This window comes from Puma concolor, chromosome D2, assembly GCF_028749965.1.
Source record: "Puma concolor isolate L17-30 chromosome D2, mPumCon1.1.hap2, whole genome shotgun sequence".
Classification (NCBI taxonomy): Eukaryota; Metazoa; Chordata; class Mammalia; order Carnivora; family Felidae; genus Puma; species Puma concolor.
Window position 1 is genome coordinate 19,494,510 of NC_141677.1, and position 27,753 is coordinate 19,522,262.

At 73.4% G+C, this 27,753-nt stretch overlaps 23 non-coding genes across 23 annotated transcripts; all 23 read left to right on the plus strand.

Annotated features, from left to right (window-relative positions):
* The first annotated feature begins 1,026 nt into the window (after positions 1-1,026).
* LOC147575884 (5S ribosomal RNA) lies at positions 1,027-1,145 on the plus strand. The gene has a single exon (XR_015242112.1). It is a non-coding gene; the product is annotated as a 5S ribosomal RNA (ribosomal RNA).
* Positions 1,146-2,213: 1,068 nt separating this feature from the next.
* Positions 2,214-2,332, plus strand: LOC147575885 (5S ribosomal RNA). Its single transcript, XR_015242070.1, has one exon. It is a non-coding gene; the product is annotated as a 5S ribosomal RNA (ribosomal RNA).
* Positions 2,333-3,410: 1,078 nt separating this feature from the next.
* On the plus strand, positions 3,411-3,529 carry LOC147575886 (5S ribosomal RNA). Its single transcript, XR_015242071.1, has one exon. It is a non-coding gene; the product is annotated as a 5S ribosomal RNA (ribosomal RNA).
* Positions 3,530-4,620: 1,091 nt separating this feature from the next.
* LOC147575887 (5S ribosomal RNA) lies at positions 4,621-4,739 on the plus strand. The gene has a single exon (XR_015242072.1). It is a non-coding gene; the product is annotated as a 5S ribosomal RNA (ribosomal RNA).
* A 1,088-nt stretch (positions 4,740-5,827) lies between these two features.
* On the plus strand, positions 5,828-5,946 carry LOC147575888 (5S ribosomal RNA). Its single transcript, XR_015242095.1, has one exon. It is a non-coding gene; the product is annotated as a 5S ribosomal RNA (ribosomal RNA).
* Positions 5,947-7,022: 1,076 nt separating this feature from the next.
* LOC147575889 (5S ribosomal RNA) lies at positions 7,023-7,141 on the plus strand. The gene has a single exon (XR_015242096.1). It is a non-coding gene; the product is annotated as a 5S ribosomal RNA (ribosomal RNA).
* A 1,087-nt stretch (positions 7,142-8,228) lies between these two features.
* Positions 8,229-8,347, plus strand: LOC147575890 (5S ribosomal RNA). The gene has a single exon (XR_015242113.1). It is a non-coding gene; the product is annotated as a 5S ribosomal RNA (ribosomal RNA).
* Positions 8,348-9,415: 1,068 nt separating this feature from the next.
* Positions 9,416-9,534, plus strand: LOC147575891 (5S ribosomal RNA). The gene has a single exon (XR_015242073.1). It is a non-coding gene; the product is annotated as a 5S ribosomal RNA (ribosomal RNA).
* A 1,078-nt stretch (positions 9,535-10,612) lies between these two features.
* LOC147575892 (5S ribosomal RNA) lies at positions 10,613-10,731 on the plus strand. The gene has a single exon (XR_015242074.1). It is a non-coding gene; the product is annotated as a 5S ribosomal RNA (ribosomal RNA).
* Positions 10,732-11,822: 1,091 nt separating this feature from the next.
* LOC147575893 (5S ribosomal RNA) lies at positions 11,823-11,941 on the plus strand. The gene has a single exon (XR_015242075.1). It is a non-coding gene; the product is annotated as a 5S ribosomal RNA (ribosomal RNA).
* Positions 11,942-13,029: 1,088 nt separating this feature from the next.
* LOC147575894 (5S ribosomal RNA) lies at positions 13,030-13,148 on the plus strand. The gene has a single exon (XR_015242097.1). It is a non-coding gene; the product is annotated as a 5S ribosomal RNA (ribosomal RNA).
* Positions 13,149-14,224: 1,076 nt separating this feature from the next.
* On the plus strand, positions 14,225-14,343 carry LOC147575895 (5S ribosomal RNA). The gene has a single exon (XR_015242098.1). It is a non-coding gene; the product is annotated as a 5S ribosomal RNA (ribosomal RNA).
* A 1,087-nt stretch (positions 14,344-15,430) lies between these two features.
* LOC147575896 (5S ribosomal RNA) lies at positions 15,431-15,549 on the plus strand. Its single transcript, XR_015242114.1, has one exon. It is a non-coding gene; the product is annotated as a 5S ribosomal RNA (ribosomal RNA).
* Positions 15,550-16,621: 1,072 nt separating this feature from the next.
* LOC147575897 (5S ribosomal RNA) lies at positions 16,622-16,740 on the plus strand. The gene has a single exon (XR_015242076.1). It is a non-coding gene; the product is annotated as a 5S ribosomal RNA (ribosomal RNA).
* Positions 16,741-17,803: 1,063 nt separating this feature from the next.
* Positions 17,804-17,922, plus strand: LOC147575898 (5S ribosomal RNA). The gene has a single exon (XR_015242099.1). It is a non-coding gene; the product is annotated as a 5S ribosomal RNA (ribosomal RNA).
* Positions 17,923-19,004: 1,082 nt separating this feature from the next.
* LOC147575899 (5S ribosomal RNA) lies at positions 19,005-19,123 on the plus strand. The gene has a single exon (XR_015242100.1). It is a non-coding gene; the product is annotated as a 5S ribosomal RNA (ribosomal RNA).
* Positions 19,124-20,199: 1,076 nt separating this feature from the next.
* Positions 20,200-20,318, plus strand: LOC147575900 (5S ribosomal RNA). Its single transcript, XR_015242077.1, has one exon. It is a non-coding gene; the product is annotated as a 5S ribosomal RNA (ribosomal RNA).
* Positions 20,319-21,395: 1,077 nt separating this feature from the next.
* On the plus strand, positions 21,396-21,514 carry LOC147575901 (5S ribosomal RNA). The gene has a single exon (XR_015242078.1). It is a non-coding gene; the product is annotated as a 5S ribosomal RNA (ribosomal RNA).
* A 1,087-nt stretch (positions 21,515-22,601) lies between these two features.
* On the plus strand, positions 22,602-22,720 carry LOC147575902 (5S ribosomal RNA). Its single transcript, XR_015242115.1, has one exon. It is a non-coding gene; the product is annotated as a 5S ribosomal RNA (ribosomal RNA).
* A 1,067-nt stretch (positions 22,721-23,787) lies between these two features.
* On the plus strand, positions 23,788-23,906 carry LOC147575903 (5S ribosomal RNA). The gene has a single exon (XR_015242079.1). It is a non-coding gene; the product is annotated as a 5S ribosomal RNA (ribosomal RNA).
* A 1,077-nt stretch (positions 23,907-24,983) lies between these two features.
* Positions 24,984-25,102, plus strand: LOC147575904 (5S ribosomal RNA). The gene has a single exon (XR_015242116.1). It is a non-coding gene; the product is annotated as a 5S ribosomal RNA (ribosomal RNA).
* A 1,077-nt stretch (positions 25,103-26,179) lies between these two features.
* LOC147575905 (5S ribosomal RNA) lies at positions 26,180-26,298 on the plus strand. The gene has a single exon (XR_015242080.1). It is a non-coding gene; the product is annotated as a 5S ribosomal RNA (ribosomal RNA).
* Positions 26,299-27,372: 1,074 nt separating this feature from the next.
* On the plus strand, positions 27,373-27,491 carry LOC147575906 (5S ribosomal RNA). The gene has a single exon (XR_015242081.1). It is a non-coding gene; the product is annotated as a 5S ribosomal RNA (ribosomal RNA).
* Positions 27,492-27,753: the final 262 nt, after the last annotated feature.

The window sequence follows — 27,753 nt, forward strand, 5'->3', positions numbered from 1 at the left end:
CCGCCGCCCCTCCCCCTCCCTCCGTGTGTCCCTCTCTCCCCGGGGAGGGGAGCGCGGCTCCGGGGGCCAAACACACCCCGGCGGCCACTGCTCCCTCAGCCCCTCCCGGGCCGGCAAAGCGGCCTGGCCTGGCCTAGCCTGGCCCCGCCCCGCCCCGCCCCGCCCCCCCCCGAGCCCGCACACCCCACGGCACTTCACAAGGGGTCCGCTCCCCGCTCCCCGCTCCCCGCACCGGGCGAAATCCCACTGCACCGGCTGGAAGCCACGCCCCAGCTTTGCACCTTTCCTGACACTGCACCCGCACGGAGGGGTGGGGGGGTGCGGCGAGGGCGGGACCGGGGGCTGGCGCCTGGGGACTGGAGGGTGGGGGCTGGGTGGGTGGATCCAAAAACACAGGAGCGGGCGGGGCAGCGAGACCCCAAACACAGACTCCGCCACAGGACTGGGCTCCCTGGGTCCCGGACCTCTTCCCTCCCTCCAGCCCCCATCCCCAGGGCCCCCGGCGTTTCGCGAGGCCCAGCTAGGGCTGCGGGCTCGCGCTGGTGATGTTCTGTGGGGGCGCTGGGGCCTCCGGGCTGGCTGCGCTCGCCCTGCGACTGGGGAGGAGGCGCTGAGAACCCGGCGGGAGGGGGGGCGCCCAGAAGGCACGGCCGGCCTGATGCCCCACGCTCGCTTCCACCCTCTTCCCAGTGAGCGGCCCGACGTGGTGCGGTGCGGTGCGGTGCGGTGCGGTGCGGTGCGGTGCGGGATGGAAGCGGAGGCGGGCGTGGGGCCAAGCCGGGAGCAGTCTGCCAGAGTCCCGGGATCGGTGAAGGCCGGGGCTTGCGCCACAGCGCCTTGCCAGGGTCCTCTTGCGCCGCCTCCGCCACCCGCCCGGGGCCCGCGGCGGAGGGCGGCGGCAGCGAGGCAGGCAGCCAGGCAGGCAGGCAGGCAGGCAGGCAGGCGCGTGCATGGGTGAAGCGCGGCACCCGCTGGGCTTGGGATGCGTGGAGCAGGCTCTTGAGGCGCCCAGCGGCAGCCGCCGGCGTCTACGGCCATACCACCCTGAACGCGCCCGATCTCGTCTGATCTCGGAAGCTAAGCAGGGTCGGGCCTGGTTAGTACTTGGATGGGAGACCGCCCGGGAATACCGGGTGCTGTAGGCTTTTGCCTTTTGCCTGTTGCCTGTTGCCTCTGGCCTCCTTGACCTCTCCTTTGGCGCCCGCCGCCCCTCCCCCTCCCTCCGTGTGTCCCTCTCTCCCCGGGGAGGGGAGCGCGGCTCCGGGAGCCAAACACACCCCGGCGGCCACTGCTCCCTCAGCCCCTCCCGGGCCGGCAAAGCGGCCTGGCCTGGCCTAGCCTGGCCCCGCCCCGCCCCGCCCCGCCCCCCCCCCGAGCCCGCACACCCCACGGCACTTCACAAGGGGTCCGCTCCCCGCTCCCCGCTCCCCGCACCGGGCGAAATCCCACTGCACCGGCTGGAAGCCACGCCCCAGCTTTGCACCTTTCCTGACACTGCACCCGCACGGAGGGGTGGGGGGGTGCGGCGAGGGCGGGACCGGGGGCTGGCGCCTGGGGACTGGAGGGTGGGGGCTGGGTGGGTGGATCCAAAAACACAGGAGCGGGCGGGGCAGCGAGACCCCAAACACAGACTCCGCCACAGGACTGGGCTCCCTGGGTCCCGGACCTCTTCCCTCCCTCCAGCCCCCATCCCCAGGGCCCCCGGCGTTTCGCGAGGCCCAGCTAGGGCTGCGGGCTCGCGCTGGTGATGTTCTGTGGGGGCGCTGGGGCCTCCGGGCTGGCTGCGCTCGCCCTGCGACTGGGGAGGAGGCGCTGAGAACCCGGCGGGAGGGGGGGCGCCCAGAAGGCACGGCCGGCCTGATGCCCCACGCTCGCTTCCACCCTCTTCCCAGTGAGCGGCCCGACGTGGTGCGGTGCGGTGCGGTGCGGTGCGGGATGGAAGCGGAGGCGGGCGTGGGGCCAAGCCGGGAGCAGTCTGCCAGAGTCCCGGGATCGGTGAAGGCCGGGGCTTGCGCCACAGCGCCTTGCCAGGGTCCTCTTGCGCCGCCTCCGCCACCCGCCCGGGGCCCGCGGCGGAGGGCGGCGGCAGCGAGGCAGGCAGCCAGGCAGGCAGGCAGGCAGGCAGGCAGGCGCGTGCATGGGTGAAGCGCGGCACCCGCTGGGCTTGGGATGCGTGGAGCAGGCTCTTGAGGCGCCCAGCGGCAGCCGCCGGCGTCTACGGCCATACCACCCTGAACGCGCCCGATCTCGTCTGATCTCGGAAGCTAAGCAGGGTCGGGCCTGGTTAGTACTTGGATGGGAGACCGCCTGGGAATACCGGGTGCTGTAGGCTTTTGCCTTTTGCCTGTTGCCTGTTGCCTCTGGCCTCCTTGACCTCTCCTTTGGCGCCCGCCGCCCCTCCCCCTCCCTCCGTGTGTCCCTCTCTCCCCGGGGAGGGGAGCGCGGCTCCGGGAGCCAAACACACCCCGGCGGCCACTGCTCCCTCAGCCCCTCCCGGGCCGGCAAAGCGGCCTGGCCTGGCCTAGCCTGGCCCCGCCCCGCCCCGCCCCGCCCCCCCCCCGAGCCCGCACACCCCACGGCACTTCACAAGGGGTCCGCTCCCCGCTCCCCGCTCCCCGCACCGGGCGAAATCCCACTGCACCGGCTGGAAGCCACGCCCCAGCTTTGCACCTTTCCTGACACTGCACCCGCACGGAGGGGTGGGGGGGTGCGGCGAGGGCGGGACCGGGGGCTGGCGCCTGGGGACTGGAGGGTGGGGGCTGGGTGGGTGGATCCAAAAACACAGGAGCGGGCGGGGCAGCGAGACCCCAAACACAGACTCCGCCACAGGACTGGGCTCCCTGGGTCCCGGACCTCTTCCCTCCCTCCAGCCCCCATCCCCAGGGCCCCCGGCGTTTCGCGAGGCCCAGCTAGGGCTGCGGGCTCGCGCTGGTGATGTTCTGTGGGGGCGCTGGGGCCTCCGGGCTGGCTGCGCTCGCCCTGCGACTGGGGAGGAGGCGCTGAGAACCCGGCGGGAGGGGGGGCGCCCAGAAGGCACGGCCGGCCTGATGCCCCACGCTCGCTTCCACCCTCTTCCCAGTGAGCGGCCCGACGTGGTGCGGTGCGGTGCGGTGCGGTGCGGTGCGGTGCGGGATGGAAGCGGAGGCGGGCGTGGGGCCAAGCCGGGAGCAGTCTGCCAGAGTCCCGGGATCGGTGAAGGCCGGGGCTTGCGCCACAGCGCCTTGCCAGGGTCCTCTTGCGCCGCCTCCGCCACCCGCCCGGGGCCCGCGGCGGAGGGCGGCGGCAGCGAGGCAGGCAGCCAGGCAGGCAGGCAGGCAGGCAGGCAGGCGCGTGCATGGGTGAAGCGCGGCACCCGCTGGGCTTGGGATGCGTGGAGCAGGCTCTTGAGGCGCCCAGCGGCAGCCGCCGGCGTCTACGGCCATACCACCCTGAACGCGCCCGATCTCGTCTGATCTCGGAAGCTAAGCAGGGTCGGGCCTGGTTAGTACTTGGATGGGAGACCGCCTGGGAATACCGGGTGCTGTAGGCTTTTGCCTTTTGCCTGTTGCCTGTTGCCTCTGGCCTCCTTGACCTCTCCTTTGGCGCCCGCCGCCCCTCCCCCTCCCTCCGTGTGTCCCTCTCTCCCCGGGGAGGGGAGCGCGGCTCCGGGGGCCAAACACACCCCGGCGGCCACTGCTCCCTCAGCCCCTCCCGGGCCGGCAAAGCGGCCTGGCCTGGCCTAGCCTGGCCCCGCCCCGCCCCGCCCCGCCCCCCCCCCGAGCCCGCACACCCCACGGCACTTCACAAGGGGTCCGCTCCCCGCTCCCCGCTCCCCGCACCGGGCGAAATCCCACTGCACCGGCTGGAAGCCACGCCCCAGCTTTGCACCTTTCCTGACACTGCACCCGCACGGAGGGGTGGGGGGGTGCGGCGAGGGCGGGACCGGGGGCTGGCGCCTGGGGACTGGAGGGTGGGGGCTGGGTGGGTGGATCCAAAAACACAGGAGCGGGCGGGGCAGCGAGACCCCAAACACAGACTCCGCCACAGGACTGGGCTCCCTGGGTCCCGGACCTCTTCCCTCCCTCCAGCCCCCATCCCCAGGGCCCCCGGCGTTTCGCGAGGCCCAGCTAGGGCTGCGGGCTCGCGCTGGTGATGTTCTGTGGGGGCGCTGGGGCCTCCGGGCTGGCTGCGCTCGCCCTGCGACTGGGGAGGAGGCGCTGAGAACCCGGCGGGAGGGGGGGCGCCCAGAAGGCACGGCCGGCCTGATGCCCCACGCTCGCTTCCACCCTCTTCCCAGTGAGCGGCCCGACGTGGTGCGGTGCGGTGCGGTGCGGTGCGGTGCGGTGCGGTGCGGGATGGAAGCGGAGGCGGGCGTGGGGCCAAGCCGGGAGCAGTCTGCCAGAGTCCCGGGATCGGTGAAGGCCGGGGCTTGCGCCACAGCGCCTTGCCAGGGTCCTCTTGCGCCGCCTCCGCCACCCGCCCGGGGCCCGCGGCGGAGGGCGGCGGCAGCGAGGCAGGCAGCCAGGCAGGCAGGCAGGCAGGCAGGCAGGCAGGCAGGCGCGTGCATGGGTGAAGCGCGGCACCCGCTGGGCTTGGGATGCGTGGAGCAGGCTCTTGAGGCGCCCAGCGGCAGCCGCCGGCGTCTACGGCCATACCACCCTGAACGCGCCCGATCTCGTCTGATCTCGGAAGCTAAGCAGGGTCGGGCCTGGTTAGTACTTGGATGGGAGACCGCCTGGGAATACCGGGTGCTGTAGGCTTTTGCCTTTTGCCTGTTGCCTGTTGCCTCTGGCCTCCTTGACCTCTCCTTTGGCGCCCGCCGCCCCTCCCCCTCCCTCCGTGTGTCCCTCTCTCCCCGGGGAGGGGAGCGCGGCTCCGGGGGCCAAACACACCCCGGCGGCCACTGCTCCCTCAGCCCCTCCCGGGCCGGCAAAGCGGCCTGGCCTGGCCTAGCCTGGCCCCGCCCCGCCCCGCCCCGCCCCCCCCCCCGAGCCCGCACACCCCACGGCACTTCACAAGGGGTCCGCTCCCCGCTCCCCGCTCCCCGCACCGGGCGAAATCCCACTGCACCGGCTGGAAGCCACGCCCCAGCTTTGCACCTTTCCTGACACTGCACCCGCACGGAGGGGTGGGGGGGTGCGGCGAGGGCGGGACCGGGGGCTGGCGCCTGGGGACTGGAGGGTGGGGGCTGGGTGGGTGGATCCAAAAACACAGGAGCGGGCGGGGCAGCGAGACCCCAAACACAGACTCCGCCACAGGACTGGGCTCCCTGGGTCCCGGACCTCTTCCCTCCCTCCAGCCCCCATCCCCAGGGCCCCCGGCGTTTCGCGAGGCCCAGCTAGGGCTGCGGGCTCGCGCTGGTGATGTTCTGTGGGGGCGCTGGGGCCTCCGGGCTGGCTGCGCTCGCCCTGCGACTGGGGAGGAGGCGCTGAGAACCCGGCGGGAGGGGGGGCGCCCAGAAGGCACGGCCGGCCTGATGCCCCACGCTCGCTTCCACCCTCTTCCCAGTGAGCGGCCCGACGTGGTGCGGTGCGGTGCGGTGCGGTGCGGTGCGGTGCGGTGCGGGATGGAAGCGGAGGCGGGCGTGGGGCCAAGCCGGGAGCAGTCTGCCAGAGTCCCGGGATCGGTGAAGGCCGGGGCTTGCGCCACAGCGCCTTGCCAGGGTCCTCTTGCGCCGCCTCCGCCACCCGCCCGGGGCCCGCGGCGGAGGGCGGCGGCAGCGAGGCAGGCAGCCAGGCAGGCAGGCAGGCAGGCAGGCAGGCAGGCGCGTGCATGGGTGAAGCGCGGCACCCGCTGGGCTTGGGATGCGTGGAGCAGGCTCTTGAGGCGCCCAGCGGCAGCCGCCGGCGTCTACGGCCATACCACCCTGAAGGCGCCCGATCTCGTCTGATCTCGGAAGCTAAGCAGGGTCGGGCCTGGTTAGTACTTGGATGGGAGACCGCCTGGGAATACCGGGTGCTGTAGGCTTTTGCCTTTTGCCTGTTGCCTGTTGCCTCTGGCCTCCTTGACCTCTCCTTTGGCGCCCGCCGCCCCTCCCCCTCCCTCCGTGTGTCCCTCTCTCCCCGGGGAGGGGAGCGCGGCTCCGGGGGCCAAACACACCCCGGCGGCCACTGCTCCCTCAGCCCCTCCCGGGCCGGCAAAGCGGCCTGGCCTGGCCTAGCCTGGCCCCGCCCCGCCCCGCCCCGCCCCCCCCCGAGCCCGCACACCCCACGGCACTTCACAAGGGGTCCGCTCCCCGCTCCCCGCTCCCCGCACCGGGCGAAATCCCACTGCACCGGCTGGAAGCCACGCCCCAGCTTTGCACCTTTCCTGACACTGCACCCGCACGGAGGGGTGGGGGGGTGCGGCGAGGGCGGGACCGGGGGCTGGCGCCTGGGGACTGGAGGGTGGGGGCTGGGTGGGTGGATCCAAAAACACAGGAGCGGGCGGGGCAGCGAGACCCCAAACACAGACTCCGCCACAGGACTGGGCTCCCTGGGTCCCGGACCTCTTCCCTCCCTCCAGCCCCCATCCCCAGGGCCCCCGGCGTTTCGCGAGGCCCAGCTAGGGCTGCGGGCTCGCGCTGGTGATGTTCTGTGGGGGCGCTGGGGCCTCCGGGCTGGCTGCGCTCGCCCTGCGACTGGGGAGGAGGCGCTGAGAACCCGGCGGGAGGGGGGGCGCCCAGAAGGCACGGCCGGCCTGATGCCCCACGCTCGCTTCCACCCTCTTCCCAGTGAGCGGCCCGACGTGGTGCGGTGCGGTGCGGTGCGGTGCGGTGCGGGATGGAAGCGGAGGCGGGCGTGGGGCCAAGCCGGGAGCAGTCTGCCAGAGTCCCGGGATCGGTGAAGGCCGGGGCTTGCGCCACAGCGCCTTGCCAGGGTCCTCTTGCGCCGCCTCCGCCACCCGCCCGGGGCCCGCGGCGGAGGGCGGCGGCAGCGAGGCAGGCAGCCAGGCAGGCAGGCAGGCAGGCAGGCAGGCAGGCGCGTGCATGGGTGAAGCGCGGCACCCGCTGGGCTTGGGATGCGTGGAGCAGGCTCTTGAGGCGCCCAGCGGCAGCCGCCGGCGTCTACGGCCATACCACCCTGAAGGCGCCCGATCTCGTCTGATCTCGGAAGCTAAGCAGGGTCGGGCCTGGTTAGTACTTGGATGGGAGACCGCCTGGGAATACCGGGTGCTGTAGGCTTTTGCCTTTTGCCTGTTGCCTGTTGCCTCTGGCCTCCTTGACCTCTCCTTTGGCGCCCGCCGCCCCTCCCCCTCCCTCCGTGTGTCCCTCTCTCCCCGGGGAGGGGAGCGCGGCTCCGGGGGCCAAACACACCCCGGCGGCCACTGCTCCCTCAGCCCCTCCCGGGCCGGCAAAGCGGCCTGGCCTGGCCTAGCCTGGCCCCGCCCCGCCCCGCCCCGCCCCCCCCCCGAGCCCGCACACCCCACGGCACTTCACAAGGGGTCCGCTCCCCGCTCCCCGCTCCCCGCACCGGGCGAAATCCCACTGCACCGGCTGGAAGCCACGCCCCAGCTTTGCACCTTTCCTGACACTGCACCCGCACGGAGGGGTGGGGGGGTGCGGCGAGGGCGGGACCGGGGGCTGGCGCCTGGGGACTGGAGGGTGGGGGCTGGGTGGGTGGATCCAAAAACACAGGAGCGGGCGGGGCAGCGAGACCCCAAACACAGACTCCGCCACAGGACTGGGCTCCCTGGGTCCCGGACCTCTTCCCTCCCTCCAGCCCCCATCCCCAGGGCCCCCGGCGTTTCGCGAGGCCCAGCTAGGGCTGCGGGCTCGCGCTGGTGATGTTCTGTGGGGGCGCTGGGGCCTCCGGGCTGGCTGCGCTCGCCCTGCGACTGGGGAGGAGGCGCTGAGAACCCGGCGGGAGGGGGGGCGCCCAGAAGGCACGGCCGGCCTGATGCCCCACGCTCGCTTCCACCCTCTTCCCAGTGAGCGGCCCGACGTGGTGCGGTGCGGTGCGGTGCGGTGCGGTGCGGTGCGGTGCGGGATGGAAGCGGAGGCGGGCGTGGGGCCAAGCCGGGAGCAGTCTGCCAGAGTCCCGGGATCGGTGAAGGCCGGGGCTTGCGCCACAGCGCCTTGCCAGGGTCCTCTTGCGCCGCCTCCGCCACCCGCCCGGGGCCCGCGGCGGAGGGCGGCGGCAGCGAGGCAGGCAGCCAGGCAGGCAGGCAGGCAGGCAGGCAGGCAGGCGCGTGCATGGGTGAAGCGCGGCACCCGCTGGGCTTGGGATGCGTGGAGCAGGCTCTTGAGGCGCCCAGCGGCAGCCGCCGGCGTCTACGGCCATACCACCCTGAACGCGCCCGATCTCGTCTGATCTCGGAAGCTAAGCAGGGTCGGGCCTGGTTAGTACTTGGATGGGAGACCGCCCGGGAATACCGGGTGCTGTAGGCTTTTGCCTTTTGCCTGTTGCCTGTTGCCTCTGGCCTCCTTGACCTCTCCTTTGGCGCCCGCCGCCCCTCCCCCTCCCTCCGTGTGTCCCTCTCTCCCCGGGGAGGGGAGCGCGGCTCCGGGAGCCAAACACACCCCGGCGGCCACTGCTCCCTCAGCCCCTCCCGGGCCGGCAAAGCGGCCTGGCCTGGCCTAGCCTGGCCCCGCCCCGCCCCGCCCCGCCCCCCCCCCGAGCCCGCACACCCCACGGCACTTCACAAGGGGTCCGCTCCCCGCTCCCCGCTCCCCGCACCGGGCGAAATCCCACTGCACCGGCTGGAAGCCACGCCCCAGCTTTGCACCTTTCCTGACACTGCACCCGCACGGAGGGGTGGGGGGGTGCGGCGAGGGCGGGACCGGGGGCTGGCGCCTGGGGACTGGAGGGTGGGGGCTGGGTGGGTGGATCCAAAAACACAGGAGCGGGCGGGGCAGCGAGACCCCAAACACAGACTCCGCCACAGGACTGGGCTCCCTGGGTCCCGGACCTCTTCCCTCCCTCCAGCCCCCATCCCCAGGGCCCCCGGCGTTTCGCGAGGCCCAGCTAGGGCTGCGGGCTCGCGCTGGTGATGTTCTGTGGGGGCGCTGGGGCCTCCGGGCTGGCTGCGCTCGCCCTGCGACTGGGGAGGAGGCGCTGAGAACCCGGCGGGAGGGGGGGCGCCCAGAAGGCACGGCCGGCCTGATGCCCCACGCTCGCTTCCACCCTCTTCCCAGTGAGCGGCCCGACGTGGTGCGGTGCGGTGCGGTGCGGTGCGGGATGGAAGCGGAGGCGGGCGTGGGGCCAAGCCGGGAGCAGTCTGCCAGAGTCCCGGGATCGGTGAAGGCCGGGGCTTGCGCCACAGCGCCTTGCCAGGGTCCTCTTGCGCCGCCTCCGCCACCCGCCCGGGGCCCGCGGCGGAGGGCGGCGGCAGCGAGGCAGGCAGCCAGGCAGGCAGGCAGGCAGGCAGGCAGGCGCGTGCATGGGTGAAGCGCGGCACCCGCTGGGCTTGGGATGCGTGGAGCAGGCTCTTGAGGCGCCCAGCGGCAGCCGCCGGCGTCTACGGCCATACCACCCTGAACGCGCCCGATCTCGTCTGATCTCGGAAGCTAAGCAGGGTCGGGCCTGGTTAGTACTTGGATGGGAGACCGCCTGGGAATACCGGGTGCTGTAGGCTTTTGCCTTTTGCCTGTTGCCTGTTGCCTCTGGCCTCCTTGACCTCTCCTTTGGCGCCCGCCGCCCCTCCCCCTCCCTCCGTGTGTCCCTCTCTCCCCGGGGAGGGGAGCGCGGCTCCGGGAGCCAAACACACCCCGGCGGCCACTGCTCCCTCAGCCCCTCCCGGGCCGGCAAAGCGGCCTGGCCTGGCCTAGCCTGGCCCCGCCCCGCCCCGCCCCGCCCCCCCCCCGAGCCCGCACACCCCACGGCACTTCACAAGGGGTCCGCTCCCCGCTCCCCGCTCCCCGCACCGGGCGAAATCCCACTGCACCGGCTGGAAGCCACGCCCCAGCTTTGCACCTTTCCTGACACTGCACCCGCACGGAGGGGTGGGGGGGTGCGGCGAGGGCGGGACCGGGGGCTGGCGCCTGGGGACTGGAGGGTGGGGGCTGGGTGGGTGGATCCAAAAACACAGGAGCGGGCGGGGCAGCGAGACCCCAAACACAGACTCCGCCACAGGACTGGGCTCCCTGGGTCCCGGACCTCTTCCCTCCCTCCAGCCCCCATCCCCAGGGCCCCCGGCGTTTCGCGAGGCCCAGCTAGGGCTGCGGGCTCGCGCTGGTGATGTTCTGTGGGGGCGCTGGGGCCTCCGGGCTGGCTGCGCTCGCCCTGCGACTGGGGAGGAGGCGCTGAGAACCCGGCGGGAGGGGGGGCGCCCAGAAGGCACGGCCGGCCTGATGCCCCACGCTCGCTTCCACCCTCTTCCCAGTGAGCGGCCCGACGTGGTGCGGTGCGGTGCGGTGCGGTGCGGTGCGGTGCGGGATGGAAGCGGAGGCGGGCGTGGGGCCAAGCCGGGAGCAGTCTGCCAGAGTCCCGGGATCGGTGAAGGCCGGGGCTTGCGCCACAGCGCCTTGCCAGGGTCCTCTTGCGCCGCCTCCGCCACCCGCCCGGGGCCCGCGGCGGAGGGCGGCGGCAGCGAGGCAGGCAGCCAGGCAGGCAGGCAGGCAGGCAGGCAGGCGCGTGCATGGGTGAAGCGCGGCACCCGCTGGGCTTGGGATGCGTGGAGCAGGCTCTTGAGGCGCCCAGCGGCAGCCGCCGGCGTCTACGGCCATACCACCCTGAACGCGCCCGATCTCGTCTGATCTCGGAAGCTAAGCAGGGTCGGGCCTGGTTAGTACTTGGATGGGAGACCGCCTGGGAATACCGGGTGCTGTAGGCTTTTGCCTTTTGCCTGTTGCCTGTTGCCTCTGGCCTCCTTGACCTCTCCTTTGGCGCCCGCCGCCCCTCCCCCTCCCTCCGTGTGTCCCTCTCTCCCCGGGGAGGGGAGCGCGGCTCCGGGGGCCAAACACACCCCGGCGGCCACTGCTCCCTCAGCCCCTCCCGGGCCGGCAAAGCGGCCTGGCCTGGCCTAGCCTGGCCCCGCCCCGCCCCGCCCCGCCCCCCCCCCGAGCCCGCACACCCCACGGCACTTCACAAGGGGTCCGCTCCCCGCTCCCCGCTCCCCGCACCGGGCGAAATCCCACTGCACCGGCTGGAAGCCACGCCCCAGCTTTGCACCTTTCCTGACACTGCACCCGCACGGAGGGGTGGGGGGGTGCGGCGAGGGCGGGACCGGGGGCTGGCGCCTGGGGACTGGAGGGTGGGGGCTGGGTGGGTGGATCCAAAAACACAGGAGCGGGCGGGGCAGCGAGACCCCAAACACAGACTCCGCCACAGGACTGGGCTCCCTGGGTCCCGGACCTCTTCCCTCCCTCCAGCCCCCATCCCCAGGGCCCCCGGCGTTTCGCGAGGCCCAGCTAGGGCTGCGGGCTCGCGCTGGTGATGTTCTGTGGGGGCGCTGGGGCCTCCGGGCTGGCTGCGCTCGCCCTGCGACTGGGGAGGAGGCGCTGAGAACCCGGCGGGAGGGGGGGCGCCCAGAAGGCACGGCCGGCCTGATGCCCCACGCTCGCTTCCACCCTCTTCCCAGTGAGCGGCCCGACGTGGTGCGGTGCGGTGCGGTGCGGTGCGGTGCGGTGCGGTGCGGGATGGAAGCGGAGGCGGGCGTGGGGCCAAGCCGGGAGCAGTCTGCCAGAGTCCCGGGATCGGTGAAGGCCGGGGCTTGCGCCACAGCGCCTTGCCAGGGTCCTCTTGCGCCGCCTCCGCCACCCGCCCGGGGCCCGCGGCGGAGGGCGGCGGCAGCGAGGCAGGCAGCCAGGCAGGCAGGCAGGCAGGCAGGCAGGCAGGCAGGCGCGTGCATGGGTGAAGCGCGGCACCCGCTGGGCTTGGGATGCGTGGAGCAGGCTCTTGAGGCGCCCAGCGGCAGCCGCCGGCGTCTACGGCCATACCACCCTGAACGCGCCCGATCTCGTCTGATCTCGGAAGCTAAGCAGGGTCGGGCCTGGTTAGTACTTGGATGGGAGACCGCCTGGGAATACCGGGTGCTGTAGGCTTTTGCCTTTTGCCTGTTGCCTGTTGCCTCTGGCCTCCTTGACCTCTCCTTTGGCGCCCGCCGCCCCTCCCCCTCCCTCCGTGTGTCCCTCTCTCCCCGGGGAGGGGAGCGCGGCTCCGGGGGCCAAACACACCCCGGCGGCCACTGCTCCCTCAGCCCCTCCCGGGCCGGCAAAGCGGCCTGGCCTGGCCTAGCCTGGCCCCGCCCCGCCCCGCCCCGCCCCCCCCCCCGAGCCCGCACACCCCACGGCACTTCACAAGGGGTCCGCTCCCCGCTCCCCGCTCCCCGCACCGGGCGAAATCCCACTGCACCGGCTGGAAGCCACGCCCCAGCTTTGCACCTTTCCTGACACTGCACCCGCACGGAGGGGTGGGGGGGTGCGGCGAGGGCGGGACCGGGGGCTGGCGCCTGGGGACTGGAGGGTGGGGGCTGGGTGGGTGGATCCAAAAACACAGGAGCGGGCGGGGCAGCGAGACCCCAAACACAGACTCCGCCACAGGACTGGGCTCCCTGGGTCCCGGACCTCTTCCCTCCCTCCAGCCCCCATCCCCAGGGCCCCCGGCGTTTCGCGAGGCCCAGCTAGGGCTGCGGGCTCGCGCTGGTGATGTTCTGTGGGGGCGCTGGGGCCTCCGGGCTGGCTGCGCTCGCCCTGCGACTGGGGAGGAGGCGCTGAGAACCCGGCGGGAGGGGGGGCGCCCAGAAGGCACGGCCGGCCTGATGCCCCACGCTCGCTTCCACCCTCTTCCCAGTGAGCGGCCCGACGTGGTGCGGTGCGGTGCGGTGCGGTGCGGTGCGGTGCGGTGCGGGATGGAAGCGGAGGCGGGCGTGGGGCCAAGCCGGGAGCAGTCTGCCAGAGTCCCGGGATCGGTGAAGGCCGGGGCTTGCGCCACAGCGCCTTGCCAGGGTCCTCTTGCGCCGCCTCCGCCACCCGCCCGGGGCCCGCGGCGGAGGGCGGCGGCAGCGAGGCAGGCAGCCAGGCAGGCAGGCAGGCAGGCAGGCAGGCAGGCGCGTGCATGGGTGAAGCGCGGCACCCGCTGGGCTTGGGATGCGTGGAGCAGGCTCTTGAGGCGCCCAGCGGCAGCCGCCGGCGTCTACGGCCATACCACCCTGAAGGCGCCCGATCTCGTCTGATCTCGGAAGCTAAGCAGGGTCGGGCCTGGTTAGTACTTGGATGGGAGACCGCCTGGGAATACCGGGTGCTGTAGGCTTTTGCCTTTTGCCTGTTGCCTGTTGCCTCTGGCCTCCTTGACCTCTCCTTTGGCGCCCGCCGCCCCTCCCCCTCCCTCCGTGTGTCCCTCTCTCCCCGGGGAGGGGAGCGCGGCTCCGGGGGCCAAACACACCCCGGCGGCCACTGCTCCCTCAGCCCCTCCCGGGCCGGCAAAGCGGCCTGGCCTGGCCTAGCCTGGCCCCGCCCCGCCCCGCCCCGCCCCCCCCCGAGCCCGCACACCCCACGGCACTTCACAAGGGGTCCGCTCCCCGCTCCCCGCTCCCCGCACCGGGCGAAATCCCACTGCACCGGCTGGAAGCCACGCCCCAGCTTTGCACCTTTCCTGACACTGCACCCGCACGGAGGGGTGGGGGGGTGCGGCGAGGGCGGGACCGGGGGCTGGCGCCTGGGGACTGGAGGGTGGGGGCTGGGTGGGTGGATCCAAAAACACAGGAGCGGGCGGGGCAGCGAGACCCCAAACACAGACTCCGCCACAGGACTGGGCTCCCTGGGTCCCGGACCTCTTCCCTCCCTCCAGCCCCCATCCCCAGGGCCCCCGGCGTTTCGCGAGGCCCAGCTAGGGCTGCGGGCTCGCGCTGGTGATGTTCTGTGGGGGCGCTGGGGCCTCCGGGCTGGCTGCGCTCGCCCTGCGACTGGGGAGGAGGCGCTGAGAACCCGGCGGGAGGGGGGGCGCCCAGAAGGCACGGCCGGCCTGATGCCCCACGCTCGCTTCCACCCTCTTCCCAGTGAGCGGCCCGACGTGGTGCGGTGCGGTGCGGTGCGGTGCGGTGCGGGATGGAAGCGGAGGCGGGCGTGGGGCCAAGCCGGGAGCAGTCTGCCAGAGTCCCGGGATCGGTGAAGGCCGGGGCTTGCGCCACAGCGCCTTGCCAGGGTCCTCTTGCGCCGCCTCCGCCACCCGCCCGGGGCCCGCGGCGGAGGGCGGCGGCAGCGAGGCAGGCAGCCAGGCAGGCAGGCAGGCAGGCAGGCAGGCAGGCGCGTGCATGGGTGAAGCGCGGCACCCGCTGGGCTTGGGATGCGTGGAGCAGGCTCTTGAGGCGCCCAGCGGCAGCCGCCGGCGTCTACGGCCATACCACCCTGAAGGCGCCCGATCTCGTCTGATCTCGGAAGCTAAGCAGGGTCGGGCCTGGTTAGTACTTGGATGGGAGACCGCCTGGGAATACCGGGTGCTGTAGGCTTTTGCCTTTTGCCTGTTGCCTGTTGCCTCTGGCCTCCTTGACCTCTCCTTTGGCGCCCGCCGCCCCTCCCCCTCCCTCCGTGTGTCCCTCTCTCCCCGGGGAGGGGAGCGCGGCTCCGGGGGCCAAACACACCCCGGCGGCCACTGCTCCCTCAGCCCCTCCCGGGCCGGCAAAGCGGCCTGGCCTGGCCTAGCCTGGCCCCGCCCCGCCCCGCCCCGCCCCCCCCCCGAGCCCGCACACCCCACGGCACTTCACAAGGGGTCCGCTCCCCGCTCCCCGCTCCCCGCACCGGGCGAAATCCCACTGCACCGGCTGGAAGCCACGCCCCAGCTTTGCACCTTTCCTGACACTGCACCCGCACGGAGGGGTGGGGGGGTGCGGCGAGGGCGGGACCGGGGGCTGGCGCCTGGGGACTGGAGGGTGGGGGCTGGGTGGGTGGATCCAAAAACACAGGAGCGGGCGGGGCAGCGAGACCCCAAACACAGACTCCGCCACAGGACTGGGCTCCCTGGGTCCCGGACCTCTTCCCTCCCTCCAGCCCCCATCCCCAGGGCCCCCGGCGTTTCGCGAGGCCCAGCTAGGGCTGCGGGCTCGCGCTGGTGATGTTCTGTGGGGGCGCTGGGGCCTCCGGGCTGGCTGCGCTCGCCCTGCGACTGGGGAGGAGGCGCTGAGAACCCGGCGGGAGGGGGGGCGCCCAGAAGGCACGGCCGGCCTGATGCCCCACGCTCGCTTCCACCCTCTTCCCAGTGAGCGGCCCGACGTGGTGCGGTGCGGTGCGGTGCGGTGCGGTGCGGTGCGGTGCGGGATGGAAGCGGAGGCGGGCGTGGGGCCAAGCCGGGAGCAGTCTGCCAGAGTCCCGGGATCGGTGAAGGCCGGGGCTTGCGCCACAGCGCCTTGCCAGGGTCCTCTTGCGCCGCCTCCGCCACCCGCCCGGGGCCCGCGGCGGAGGGCGGCGGCAGCGAGGCAGGCAGCCAGGCAGGCAGGCAGGCAGGCAGGCAGGCAGGCGCGTGCATGGGTGAAGCGCGGCACCCGCTGGGCTTGGGATGCGTGGAGCAGGCTCTTGAGGCGCCCAGCGGCAGCCGCCGGCGTCTACGGCCATACCACCCTGAACGCGCCCGATCTCGTCTGATCTCGGAAGCTAAGCAGGGTCGGGCCTGGTTAGTACTTGGATGGGAGACCGCCCGGGAATACCGGGTGCTGTAGGCTTTTGCCTTTTGCCTGTTGCCTGTTGCCTCTGGCCTCCTTGACCTCTCCTTTGGCGCCCGCCGCCCCTCCCCCTCCCTCCGTGTGTCCCTCTCTCCCCGGGGAGGGGAGCGCGGCTCCGGGAGCCAAACACACCCCGGCGGCCACTGCTCCCTCAGCCCCTCCCGGGCCGGCAAAGCGGCCTGGCCTGGCCTAGCCTGGCCCCGCCCCGCCCCGCCCCGCCCCCCCCCCGAGCCCGCACACCCCACGGCACTTCACAAGGGGTCCGCTCCCCGCTCCCCGCTCCCCGCACCGGGCGAAATCCCACTGCACCGGCTGGAAGCCACGCCCCAGCTTTGCACCTTTCCTGACACTGCACCCGCACGGAGGGGTGGGGGGGTGCGGCGAGGGCGGGACCGGGGGCTGGCGCCTGGGGACTGGAGGGTGGGGGCTGGGTGGGTGGATCCAAAAACACAGGAGCGGGCGGGGCAGCGAGACCCCAAACACAGACTCCGCCACAGGACTGGGCTCCCTGGGTCCCGGACCTCTTCCCTCCCTCCAGCCCCCATCCCCAGGGCCCCCGGCGTTTCGCGAGGCCCAGCTAGGGCTGCGGGCTCGCGCTGGTGATGTTCTGTGGGGGCGCTGGGGCCTCCGGGCTGGCTGCGCTCGCCCTGCGACTGGGGAGGAGGCGCTGAGAACCCGGCGGGAGGGGGGGCGCCCAGAAGGCACGGCCGGCCTGATGCCCCACGCTCGCTTCCACCCTCTTCCCAGTGAGCGGCCCGACGTGGTGCGGTGCGGTGCGGTGCGGTGCGGGATGGAAGCGGAGGCGGGCGTGGGGCCAAGCCGGGAGCAGTCTGCCAGAGTCCCGGGATCGGTGAAGGCCGGGGCTTGCGCCACAGCGCCTTGCCAGGGTCCTCTTGCGCCGCCTCCGCCACCCGCCCGGGGCCCGCGGCGGAGGGCGGCGGCAGCGAGGCAGGCAGCCAGGCAGGCAGGCAGGCAGGCAGGCAGGCAGGCGCGTGCATGGGTGAAGCGCGGCACCCGCTGGGCTTGGGATGCGTGGAGCAGGCTCTTGAGGCGCCCAGCGGCAGCCGCCGGCGTCTACGGCCATACCACCCTGAACGCGCCCGATCTCGTCTGATCTCGGAAGCTAAGCAGGGTCGGGCCTGGTTAGTACTTGGATGGGAGACCGCCTGGGAATACCGGGTGCTGTAGGCTTTTGCCTTTTGCCTGTTGCCTGTTGCCTCTGGCCTCCTTGACCTCTCCTTTGGCGCCCGCCGCCCCTCCCCCTCCCTCCGTGTGTCCCTCTCTCCCCGGGGAGGGGAGCGCGGCTCCGGGAGCCAAACACACCCCGGCGGCCACTGCTCCCTCAGCCCCTCCCGGGCCGGCAAAGCGGCCTGGCCTGGCCTAGCCTGGCCCCGCCCCGCCCCGCCCCGCCCCCCCCCCGAGCCCGCACACCCCACGGCACTTCACAAGGGGTCCGCTCCCCGCTCCCCGCTCCCCGCACCGGGCGAAATCCCACTGCACCGGCTGGAAGCCACGCCCCAGCTTTGCACCTTTCCTGACACTGCACCCGCACGGAGGGGTGGGGGGGTGCGGCGAGGGCGGGACCGGGGGCTGGCGCCTGGGGACTGGAGGGTGGGGGCTGGGTGGGTGGATCCAAAAACACAGGAGCGGGCGGGGCAGCGAGACCCCAAACACAGACTCCGCCACAGGACTGGGCTCCCTGGGTCCCGGACCTCTTCCCTCCCTCCAGCCCCCATCCCCAGGGCCCCCGGCGTTTCGCGAGGCCCAGCTAGGGCTGCGGGCTCGCGCTGGTGATGTTCTGTGGGGGCGCTGGGGCCTCCGGGCTGGCTGCGCTCGCCCTGCGACTGGGGAGGAGGCGCTGAGAACCCGGCGGGAGGGGGGGCGCCCAGAAGGCACGGCCGGCCTGATGCCCCACGCTCGCTTCCACCCTCTTCCCAGTGAGCGGCCCGACGTGGTGCGGTGCGGTGCGGTGCGGGATGGAAGCGGAGGCGGGCGTGGGGCCAAGCCGGGAGCAGTCTGCCAGAGTCCCGGGATCGGTGAAGGCCGGGGCTTGCGCCACAGCGCCTTGCCAGGGTCCTCTTGCGCCGCCTCCGCCACCCGCCCGGGGCCCGCGGCGGAGGGCGGCGGCAGCGAGGCAGGCAGCCAGGCAGGCAGGCAGGCAGGCAGGCAGGCGCGTGCATGGGTGAAGCGCGGCACCCGCTGGGCTTGGGATGCGTGGAGCAGGCTCTTGAGGCGCCCAGCGGCAGCCGCCGGCGTCTACGGCCATACCACCCTGAAGGCGCCCGATCTCGTCTGATCTCGGAAGCTAAGCAGGGTCGGGCCTGGTTAGTACTTGGATGGGAGACCGCCTGGGAATACCGGGTGCTGTAGGCTTTTGCCTTTTGCCTGTTGCCTGTTGCCTCTGGCCTCCTTGACCTCTCCTTTGGCGCCCGCCGCCCCTCCCCCTCCCTCCGTGTGTCCCTCTCTCCCCGGGGAGGGGAGCGCGGCTCCGGGGGCCAAACACACCCCGGCGGCCACTGCTCCCTCAGCCCCTCCCGGGCCGGCAAAGCGGCCTGGCCTGGCCTAGCCTGGCCCCGCCCCGCCCCGCCCCGCCCCCCCCCCGAGCCCGCACACCCCACGGCACTTCACAAAGGGTCCGCTCCCCGCTCCCTGCTCCCCGCACCGGGCGAAATCCCACTGCACCGGCTGGAAGCCACGCCCCAGCTTTGCACCTTTCCTGACACTGCACCCGCACGGAGGGGTGGGGGGGTGCGGCGAGGGCGGGACCGGGGGCTGGCGCCTGGGGACTGGAGGGTGGGGGCTGGGTGGGTGGATCCAAAAACACAGGAGCGGGCGGGGCAGCGAGACCCCAAACACAGACTCCGCCACAGGACTGGGCTCCCTGGGTCCCGGACCTCTTCCCTCCCTCCAGCCCCCATCCCCAGGGCCCCCGGCGTTTCGCGAGGCCCAGCTAGGGCTGCGGGCTCGCGCTGGTGATGTTCTGTGGGGGCGCTGGGGCCTCCGGGCTGGCTGCGCTCGCCCTGCGACTGGGGAGGAGGCGCTGAGAACCCGGCGGGAGGGGGGGCGCCCAGAAGGCACGGCCGGCCTGATGCCCCACGCTCGCTTCCACCCTCTTCCCAGTGAGCGGCCCGACGTGGTGCGGTGCGGTGCGGTGCGGTGCGGTGCGGTGCGGGATGGAAGCGGAGGCGGGCGTGGGGCCAAGCCGGGAGCAGTCTGCCAGAGTCCCGGGATCGGTGAAGGCCGGGGCTTGCGCCACAGCGCCTTGCCAGGGTCCTCTTGCGCCGCCTCCGCCACCCGCCCGGGGCCCGCGGCGGAGGGCGGCGGCAGCGAGGCAGGCAGCCAGGCAGGCAGGCAGGCAGGCAGGCAGGCAGGCGCGTGCATGGGTGAAGCGCGGCACCCGCTGGGCTTGGGATGCGTGGAGCAGGCTCTTGAGGCGCCCAGCGGCAGCCGCCGGCGTCTACGGCCATACCACCCTGAAGGCGCCCGATCTCGTCTGATCTCGGAAGCTAAGCAGGGTCGGGCCTGGTTAGTACTTGGATGGGAGACCGCCTGGGAATACCGGGTGCTGTAGGCTTTTGCCTTTTGCCTGTTGCCTGTTGCCTCTGGCCTCCTTGACCTCTCCTTTGGCGCCCGCCGCCCCTCCCCCTCCCTCCGTGTGTCCCTCTCTCCCCGGGGAGGGGAGCGCGGCTCCGGGGGCCAAACACACCCCGGCGGCCACTGCTCCCTCAGCCCCTCCCGGGCCGGCAAAGCGGCCTGGCCTGGCCTAGCCTGGCCCCGCCCCGCCCCGCCCCGCCCCCCCCCCGAGCCCGCACACCCCACGGCACTTCACAAGGGGTCCGCTCCCCGCTCCCCGCTCCCCGCACCGGGCGAAATCCCACTGCACCGGCTGGAAGCCACGCCCCAGCTTTGCACCTTTCCTGACACTGCACCCGCACGGAGGGGTGGGGGGGTGCGGCGAGGGCGGGACCGGGGGCTGGCGCCTGGGGACTGGAGGGTGGGGGCTGGGTGGGTGGATCCAAAAACACAGGAGCGGGCGGGGCAGCGAGACCCCAAACACAGACTCCGCCACAGGACTGGGCTCCCTGGGTCCCGGACCTCTTCCCTCCCTCCAGCCCCCATCCCCAGGGCCCCCGGCGTTTCGCGAGGCCCAGCTAGGGCTGCGGGCTCGCGCTGGTGATGTTCTGTGGGGGCGCTGGGGCCTCCGGGCTGGCTGCGCTCGCCCTGCGACTGGGGAGGAGGCGCTGAGAACCCGGCGGGAGGGGGGGCGCCCAGAAGGCACGGCCGGCCTGATGCCCCACGCTCGCTTCCACCCTCTTCCCAGTGAGCGGCCCGACGTGGTGCGGTGCGGTGCGGTGCGGTGCGGTATGGAAGCGGAGGCGGGCGTGGGGCCAAGCCGGGAGCAGTCTGCCAGAGTCCCGGGATCGGTGAAGGCCGGGGCTTGCGCCACAGCGCCTTGCCAGGGTCCTCTTGCGCCGCCTCCGCCACCCGCCCGGGGCCCGCGGCGGAGGGCGGCGGCAGCGAGGCAGGCAGCCAGGCAGGCAGGCAGGCAGGCAGGCAGGCAGGCAGGCGCGTGCATGGGTGAAGCGCGGCACCCGCTGGGCTTGGGATGCGTGGAGCAGGCTCTTGAGGCGCCCAGCGGCAGCCGCCGGCGTCTACGGCCATACCACCCTGAACGCGCCCGATCTCGTCTGATCTCGGAAGCTAAGCAGGGTCGGGCCTGGTTAGTACTTGGATGGGAGACCGCCTGGGAATACCGGGTGCTGTAGGCTTTTGCCTTTTGCCTGTTGCCTGTTGCCTCTGGCCTCCTTGACCTCTCCTTTGGCGCCCGCCGCCCCTCCCCCTCCCTCCGTGTGTCCCTCTCTCCCCGGGGAGGGGAGCGCGGCTCCGGGGGCCAAACACACCCCGGCGGCCACTGCTCCCTCAGCCCCTCCCGGGCCGGCAAAGCGGCCTGGCCTGGCCTAGCCTGGCCCCGCCCCGCCCCGCCCCGCCCCCCCCCGAGCCCGCACACCCCACGGCACTTCACAAGGGGTCCGCTCCCCGCTCCCCGCTCCCCGCACCGGGCGAAATCCCACTGCACCGGCTGGAAGCCACGCCCCAGCTTTGCACCTTTCCTGACACTGCACCCGCACGGAGGGGTGGGGGGGTGCGGCGAGGGCGGGACCGGGGGCTGGCGCCTGGGGACTGGAGGGTGGGGGCTGGGTGGGTGGATCCAAAAACACAGGAGCGGGCGGGGCAGCGAGACCCCAAACACAGACTCCGCCACAGGACTGGGCTCCCTGGGTCCCGGACCTCTTCCCTCCCTCCAGCCCCCATCCCCAGGGCCCCCGGCGTTTCGCGAGGCCCAGCTAGGGCTGCGGGCTCGCGCTGGTGATGTTCTGTGGGGGCGCTGGGGCCTCCGGGCTGGCTGCGCTCGCCCTGCGACTGGGGAGGAGGCGCTGAGAACCCGGCGGGAGGGGGGGCGCCCAGAAGGCACGGCCGGCCTGATGCCCCACGCTCGCTTCCACCCTCTTCCCAGTGAGCGGCCCGACGTGGTGCGGTGCGGTGCGGTGCGGTGCGGTGCGGTGCGGGATGGAAGCGGAGGCGGGCGTGGGGCCAAGCCGGGAGCAGTCTGCCAGAGTCCCGGGATCGGTGAAGGCCGGGGCTTGCGCCACAGCGCCTTGCCAGGGTCCTCTTGCGCCGCCTCCGCCACCCGCCCGGGGCCCGCGGCGGAGGGCGGCGGCAGCGAGGCAGGCAGCCAGGCAGGCAGGCAGGCAGGCAGGCAGGCGCGTGCATGGGTGAAGCGCGGCACCCGCTGGGCTTGGGATGCGTGGAGCAGGCTCTTGAGGCGCCCAGCGGCAGCCGCCGGCGTCTACGGCCATACCACCCTGAACGCGCCCGATCTCGTCTGATCTCGGAAGCTAAGCAGGGTCGGGCCTGGTTAGTACTTGGATGGGAGACCGCCTGGGAATACCGGGTGCTGTAGGCTTTTGCCTTTTGCCTGTTGCCTGTTGCCTCTGGCCTCCTTGACCTCTCCTTTGGCGCCCGCCGCCCCTCCCCCTCCCTCCGTGTGTCCCTCTCTCCCCGGGGAGGGGAGCGCGGCTCCGGGGGCCAAACACACCCCGGCGGCCACTGCTCCCTCAGCCCCTCCCGGGCCGGCAAAGCGGCCTGGCCTGGCCTAGCCTGGCCCCGCCCCGCCCCGCCCCGCCCCCCCCCCGAGCCCGCACACCCCACGGCACTTCACAAGGGGTCCGCTCCCCGCTCCCCGCTCCCCGCACCGGGCGAAATCCCACTGCACCGGCTGGAAGCCACGCCCCAGCTTTGCACCTTTCCTGACACTGCACCCGCACGGAGGGGTGGGGGGGTGCGGCGAGGGCGGGACCGGGGGCTGGCGCCTGGGGACTGGAGGGTGGGGGCTGGGTGGGTGGATCCAAAAACACAGGAGCGGGCGGGGCAGCGAGACCCCAAACACAGACTCCGCCACAGGACTGGGCTCCCTGGGTCCCGGACCTCTTCCCTCCCTCCAGCCCCCATCCCCAGGGCCCCCGGCGTTTCGCGAGGCCCAGCTAGGGCTGCGGGCTCGCGCTGGTGATGTTCTGTGGGGGCGCTGGGGCCTCCGGGCTGGCTGCGCTCGCCCTGCGACTGGGGAGGAGGCGCTGAGAACCCGGCGGGAGGGGGGGCGCCCAGAAGGCACGGCCGGCCTGATGCCCCACGCTCGCTTCCACCCTCTTCCCAGTGAGCGGCCCGACGTGGTGCGGTGCGGTGCGGTGCGGTGCGGTGCGGTGCGGTGCGGGATGGAAGCGGAGGCGGGCGTGGGGCCAAGCCGGGAGCAGTCTGCCAGAGTCCCGGGATCGGTGAAGGCCGGGGCTTGCGCCACAGCGCCTTGCCAGGGTCCTCTTGCGCCGCCTCCGCCACCCGCCCGGGGCCCGCGGCGGAGGGCGGCGGCAGCGAGGCAGGCAGCCAGGCAGGCAGGCAGGCAGGCAGGCAGGCAGGCGCGTGCATGGGTGAAGCGCGGCACCCGCTGGGCTTGGGATGCGTGGAGCAGGCTCTTGAGGCGCCCAGCGGCAGCCGCCGGCGTCTACGGCCATACCACCCTGAACGCGCCCGATCTCGTCTGATCTCGGAAGCTAAGCAGGGTCGGGCCTGGTTAGTACTTGGATGGGAGACCGCCCGGGAATACCGGGTGCTGTAGGCTTTTGCCTTTTGCCTGTTGCCTGTTGCCTCTGGCCTCCTTGACCTCTCCTTTGGCGCCCGCCGCCCCTCCCCCTCCCTCCGTGTGTCCCTCTCTCCCCGGGGAGGGGAGCGCGGCTCCGGGGGCCAAACACACCCCGGCGGCCACTGCTCCCTCAGCCCCTCCCGGGCCGGCAAAGCGGCCTGGCCTGGCCTAGCCTGGCCCCGCCCCGCCCCGCCCCGCCCCCCCCCGAGCCCGCACACCCCACGGCACTTCACAAGGGGTCCGCTCCCCGCTCCCCGCTCCCCGCACCGGGCGAAATCCCACTGCACCGGCTGGAAGCCACGCCCCAGCTTTGCACCTTTCCTGACACTGCACCCGCACGGAGGGGTGGGGGGGTGCGGCGAGGGCGGGACCGGGGGCTGGCGCCTGGGGACTGGAGGGTGGGGGCTGGGTGGGTGGATCCAAAAACACAGGAGCGGGCGGGGCAGCGAGACCCCAAACACAGACTCCGCCACAGGACTGGGCTCCCTGGGTCCCGGACCTCTTCCCTCCCTCCAGCCCCCATCCCCAGGGCCCCCGGCGTTTCGCGAGGCCCAGCTAGGGCTGCGGGCTCGCGCTGGTGATGTTCTGTGGGGGCGCTGGGGCCTCCGGGCTGGCTGCGCTCGCCCTGCGACTGGGGAGGAGGCGCTGAGAACCCGGCGGGAGGGGGGGCGCCCAGAAGGCACGGCCGGCCTGATGCCCCACGCTCGCTTCCACCCTCTTCCCAGTGAGCGGCCCGACGTGGTGCGGTGCGGTGCGGTGCGGTGCGGGATGGAAGCGGAGGCGGGCGTGGGGCCAAGCCGGGAGCAGTCTGCCAGAGTCCCGGGATCGGTGAAGGCCGGGGCTTGCGCCACAGCGCCTTGCCAGGGTCCTCTTGCGCCGCCTCCGCCACCCGCCCGGGGCCCGCGGCGGAGGGCGGCGGCAGCGAGGCAGGCAGCCAGGCAGGCAGGCAGGCAGGCAGGCAGGCGCGTGCATGGGTGAAGCGCGGCACCCGCTGGGCTTGGGATGCGTGGAGCAGGCTCTTGAGGCGCCCAGCGGCAGCCGCCGGCGTCTACGGCCATACCACCCTGAACGCGCCCGATCTCGTCTGATCTCGGAAGCTAAGCAGGGTCGGGCCTGGTTAGTACTTGGATGGGAGACCGCCTGGGAATACCGGGTGCTGTAGGCTTTTGCCTTTTGCCTGTTGCCTGTTGCCTCTGGCCTCCTTGACCTCTCCTTTGGCGCCCGCCGCCCCTCCCCCTCCCTCCGTGTGTCCCTCTCTCCCCGGGGAGGGGAGCGCGGCTCCGGGGGCCAAACACACCCCGGCGGCCACTGCTCCCTCAGCCCCTCCCGGGCCGGCAAAGCGGCCTGGCCTGGCCTAGCCTGGCCCCGCCCCGCCCCGCCCCGCCCCCCCCCGAGCCCGCACACCCCACGGCACTTCACAAGGGGTCCGCTCCCCGCTCCCCGCTCCCCGCACCGGGCGAAATCCCACTGCACCGGCTGGAAGCCACGCCCCAGCTTTGCACCTTTCCTGACACTGCACCCGCACGGAGGGGTGGGGGGGTGCGGCGAGGGCGGGACCGGGGGCTGGCGCCTGGGGACTGGAGGGTGGGGGCTGGGTGGGTGGATCCAAAAACACAGGAGCGGGCGGGGCAGCGAGACCCCAAACACAGACTCCGCCACAGGACTGGGCTCCCTGGGTCCCGGACCTCTTCCCTCCCTCCAGCCCCCATCCCCAGGGCCCCCGGCGTTTCGCGAGGCCCAGCTAGGGCTGCGGGCTCGCGCTGGTGATGTTCTGTGGGGGCGCTGGGGCCTCCGGGCTGGCTGCGCTCGCCCTGCGACTGGGGAGGAGGCGCTGAGAACCCGGCGGGAGGGGGGGCGCCCAGAAGGCACGGCCGGCCTGATGCCCCACGCTCGCTTCCACCCTCTTCCCAGTGAGCGGCCCGACGTGGTGCGGTGCGGTGCGGTGCGGTGCGGTGCGGTGCGGGATGGAAGCGGAGGCGGGCGTGGGGCCAAGCCGGGAGCAGTCTGCCAGAGTCCCGGGATCGGTGAAGGCCGGGGCTTGCGCCACAGCGCCTTGCCAGGGTCCTCTTGCGCCGCCTCCGCCACCCGCCCGGGGCCCGCGGCGGAGGGCGGCGGCAGCGAGGCAGGCAGCCAGGCAGGCAGGCAGGCAGGCAGGCAGGCGCGTGCATGGGTGAAGCGCGGCACCCGCTGGGCTTGGGATGCGTGGAGCAGGCTCTTGAGGCGCCCAGCGGCAGCCGCCGGCGTCTACGGCCATACCACCCTGAACGCGCCCGATCTCGTCTGATCTCGGAAGCTAAGCAGGGTCGGGCCTGGTTAGTACTTGGATGGGAGACCGCCCGGGAATACCGGGTGCTGTAGGCTTTTGCCTTTTGCCTGTTGCCTGTTGCCTCTGGCCTCCTTGACCTCTCCTTTGGCGCCCGCCGCCCCTCCCCCTCCCTCCGTGTGTCCCTCTCTCCCCGGGGAGGGGAGCGCGGCTCCGGGGGCCAAACACACCCCGGCGGCCACTGCTCCCTCAGCCCCTCCCGGGCCGGCAAAGCGGCCTGGCCTGGCCTAGCCTGGCCCCGCCCCGCCCCGCCCCGCCCCCCCCCGAGCCCGCACACCCCACGGCACTTCACAAGGGGTCCGCTCCCCGCTCCCCGCTCCCCGCACCGGGCGAAATCCCACTGCACCGGCTGGAAGCCACGCCCCAGCTTTGCACCTTTCCTGACACTGCACCCGCACGGAGGGGTGGGGGGGTGCGGCGAGGGCGGGACCGGGGGCTGGCGCCTGGGGACTGGAGGGTGGGGGCTGGGTGGGTGGATCCAAAAACACAGGAGCGGGCGGGGCAGCGAGACCCCAAACACAGACTCCGCCACAGGACTGGGCTCCCTGGGTCCCGGACCTCTTCCCTCCCTCCAGCCCCCATCCCCAGGGCCCCCGGCGTTTCGCGAGGCCCAGCTAGGGCTGCGGGCTCGCGCTGGTGATGTTCTGTGGGGGCGCTGGGGCCTCCGGGCTGGCTGCGCTCGCCCTGCGACTGGGGAGGAGGCGCTGAGAACCCGGCGGGAGGGGGGGCGCCCAGAAGGCACGGCCGGCCTGATGCCCCACGCTCGCTTCCACCCTCTTCCCAGTGAGCGGCCCGACGTGGTGCGGTGCGGTGCGGTGCGGTGCGGTGCGGTGCGGGATGGAAGCGGAGGCGGGCGTGGGGCCAAGCCGGGAGCAGTCTGCCAGAGTCCCGGGATCGGTGAAGGCCGGGGCTTGCGCCACAGCGCCTTGCCAGGGTCCTCTTGCGCCGCCTCCGCCACCCGCCCGGGGCCCGCGGCGGAGGGCGGCGGCAGCGAGGCAGGCAGCCAGGCAGGCAGGCAGGCAGGCAGGCAGGCGCGTGCATGGGTGAAGCGCGGCACCCGCTGGGCTTGGGATGCGTGGAGCAGGCTCTTGAGGCGCCCAGCGGCAGCCGCCGGCGTCTACGGCCATACCACCCTGAACGCGCCCGATCTCGTCTGATCTCGGAAGCTAAGCAGGGTCGGGCCTGGTTAGTACTTGGATGGGAGACCGCCTGGGAATACCGGGTGCTGTAGGCTTTTGCCTTTTGCCTGTTGCCTGTTGCCTCTGGCCTCCTTGACCTCTCCTTTGGCGCCCGCCGCCCCTCCCCCTCCCTCCGTGTGTCCCTCTCTCCCCGGGGAGGGGAGCGCGGCTCCGGGGGCCAAACACACCCCGGCGGCCACTGCTCCCTCAGCCCCTCCCGGGCCGGCAAAGCGGCCTGGCCTGGCCTAGCCTGGCCCCGCCCCGCCCCGCCCCGCCCCCCCCCCCGAGCCCGCACACCCCACGGCACTTCACAAAGGGTCCGCTCCCCGCTCCCTGCTCCCCGCACCGGGCGAAATCCCACTGCACCGGCTGGAAGCCACGCCCCAGCTTTGCACCTTTCCTGACACTGCACCCGCACGGAGGGGTGGGGGGGTGCGGCGAGGGCGGGACCGGGGGCTGGCGCCTGGGGACTGGAGGGTGGGGGCTGGGTGGGTGGATCCAAAAACACAGGAGCGGGCGGGGCAGCGAGACCCCAAACACAGACTCCGCCACAGGACTGGGCTCCCTGGGTCCCGGACCTCTTCCCTCCCTCCAGCCCCCATCCCCAGGGCCCCCGGCGTTTCGCGAGGCCCAGCTAGGGCTGCGGGCTCGCGCTGGTGATGTTCTGTGGGGGCGCTGGGGCCTCCGGGCTGGCTGCGCTCGCCCTGCGACTGGGGAGGAGGCGCTGAGAACCCGGCGGGAGGGGGGGCGCCCAGAAGGCACGGCCGGCCTGATGCCCCACGCTCGCTTCCACCCTCTTCCCAGTGAGCGGCCCGACGTGGTGCGGTGCGGTGCGGTGCGGTGCGGTGCGGGATGGAAGCGGAGGCGGGCGTGGGGCCAAGCCGGGAGCAGTCTGCCAGAGTCCCGGGATCGGTGAAGGCCGGGGCTTGCGCCACAGCGCCTTGCCAGGGTCCTCTTGCGCCGCCTCCGCCACCCGCCCGGGGCCCGCGGCGGAGGGCGGCGGCAGCGAGGCAGGCAGCCAGGCAGGCAGGCAGGCAGGCAGGCAGGCGCGTGCATGGGTGAAGCGCGGCACCCGCTGGGCTTGGGATGCGTGGAGCAGGCTCTTGAGGCGCCCAGCGGCAGCCGCCGGCGTCTACGGCCATACCACCCTGAACGCGCCCGATCTCGTCTGATCTCGGAAGCTAAGCAGGGTCGGGCCTGGTTAGTACTTGGATGGGAGACCGCCTGGGAATACCGGGTGCTGTAGGCTTTTGCCTTTTGCCTGTTGCCTGTTGCCTCTGGCCTCCTTGACCTCTCCTTTGGCGCCCGCCGCCCCTCCCCCTCCCTCCGTGTGTCCCTCTCTCCCCGGGGAGGGGAGCGCGGCTCCGGGGGCCAAACACACCCCGGCGGCCACTGCTCCCTCAGCCCCTCCCGGGCCGGCAAAGCGGCCTGGCCTGGCCTAGCCTGGCCCCGCCCCGCCCCGCCCCGCCCCCCCCCCGAGCCCGCACACCCCACGGCACTTCACAAGGGGT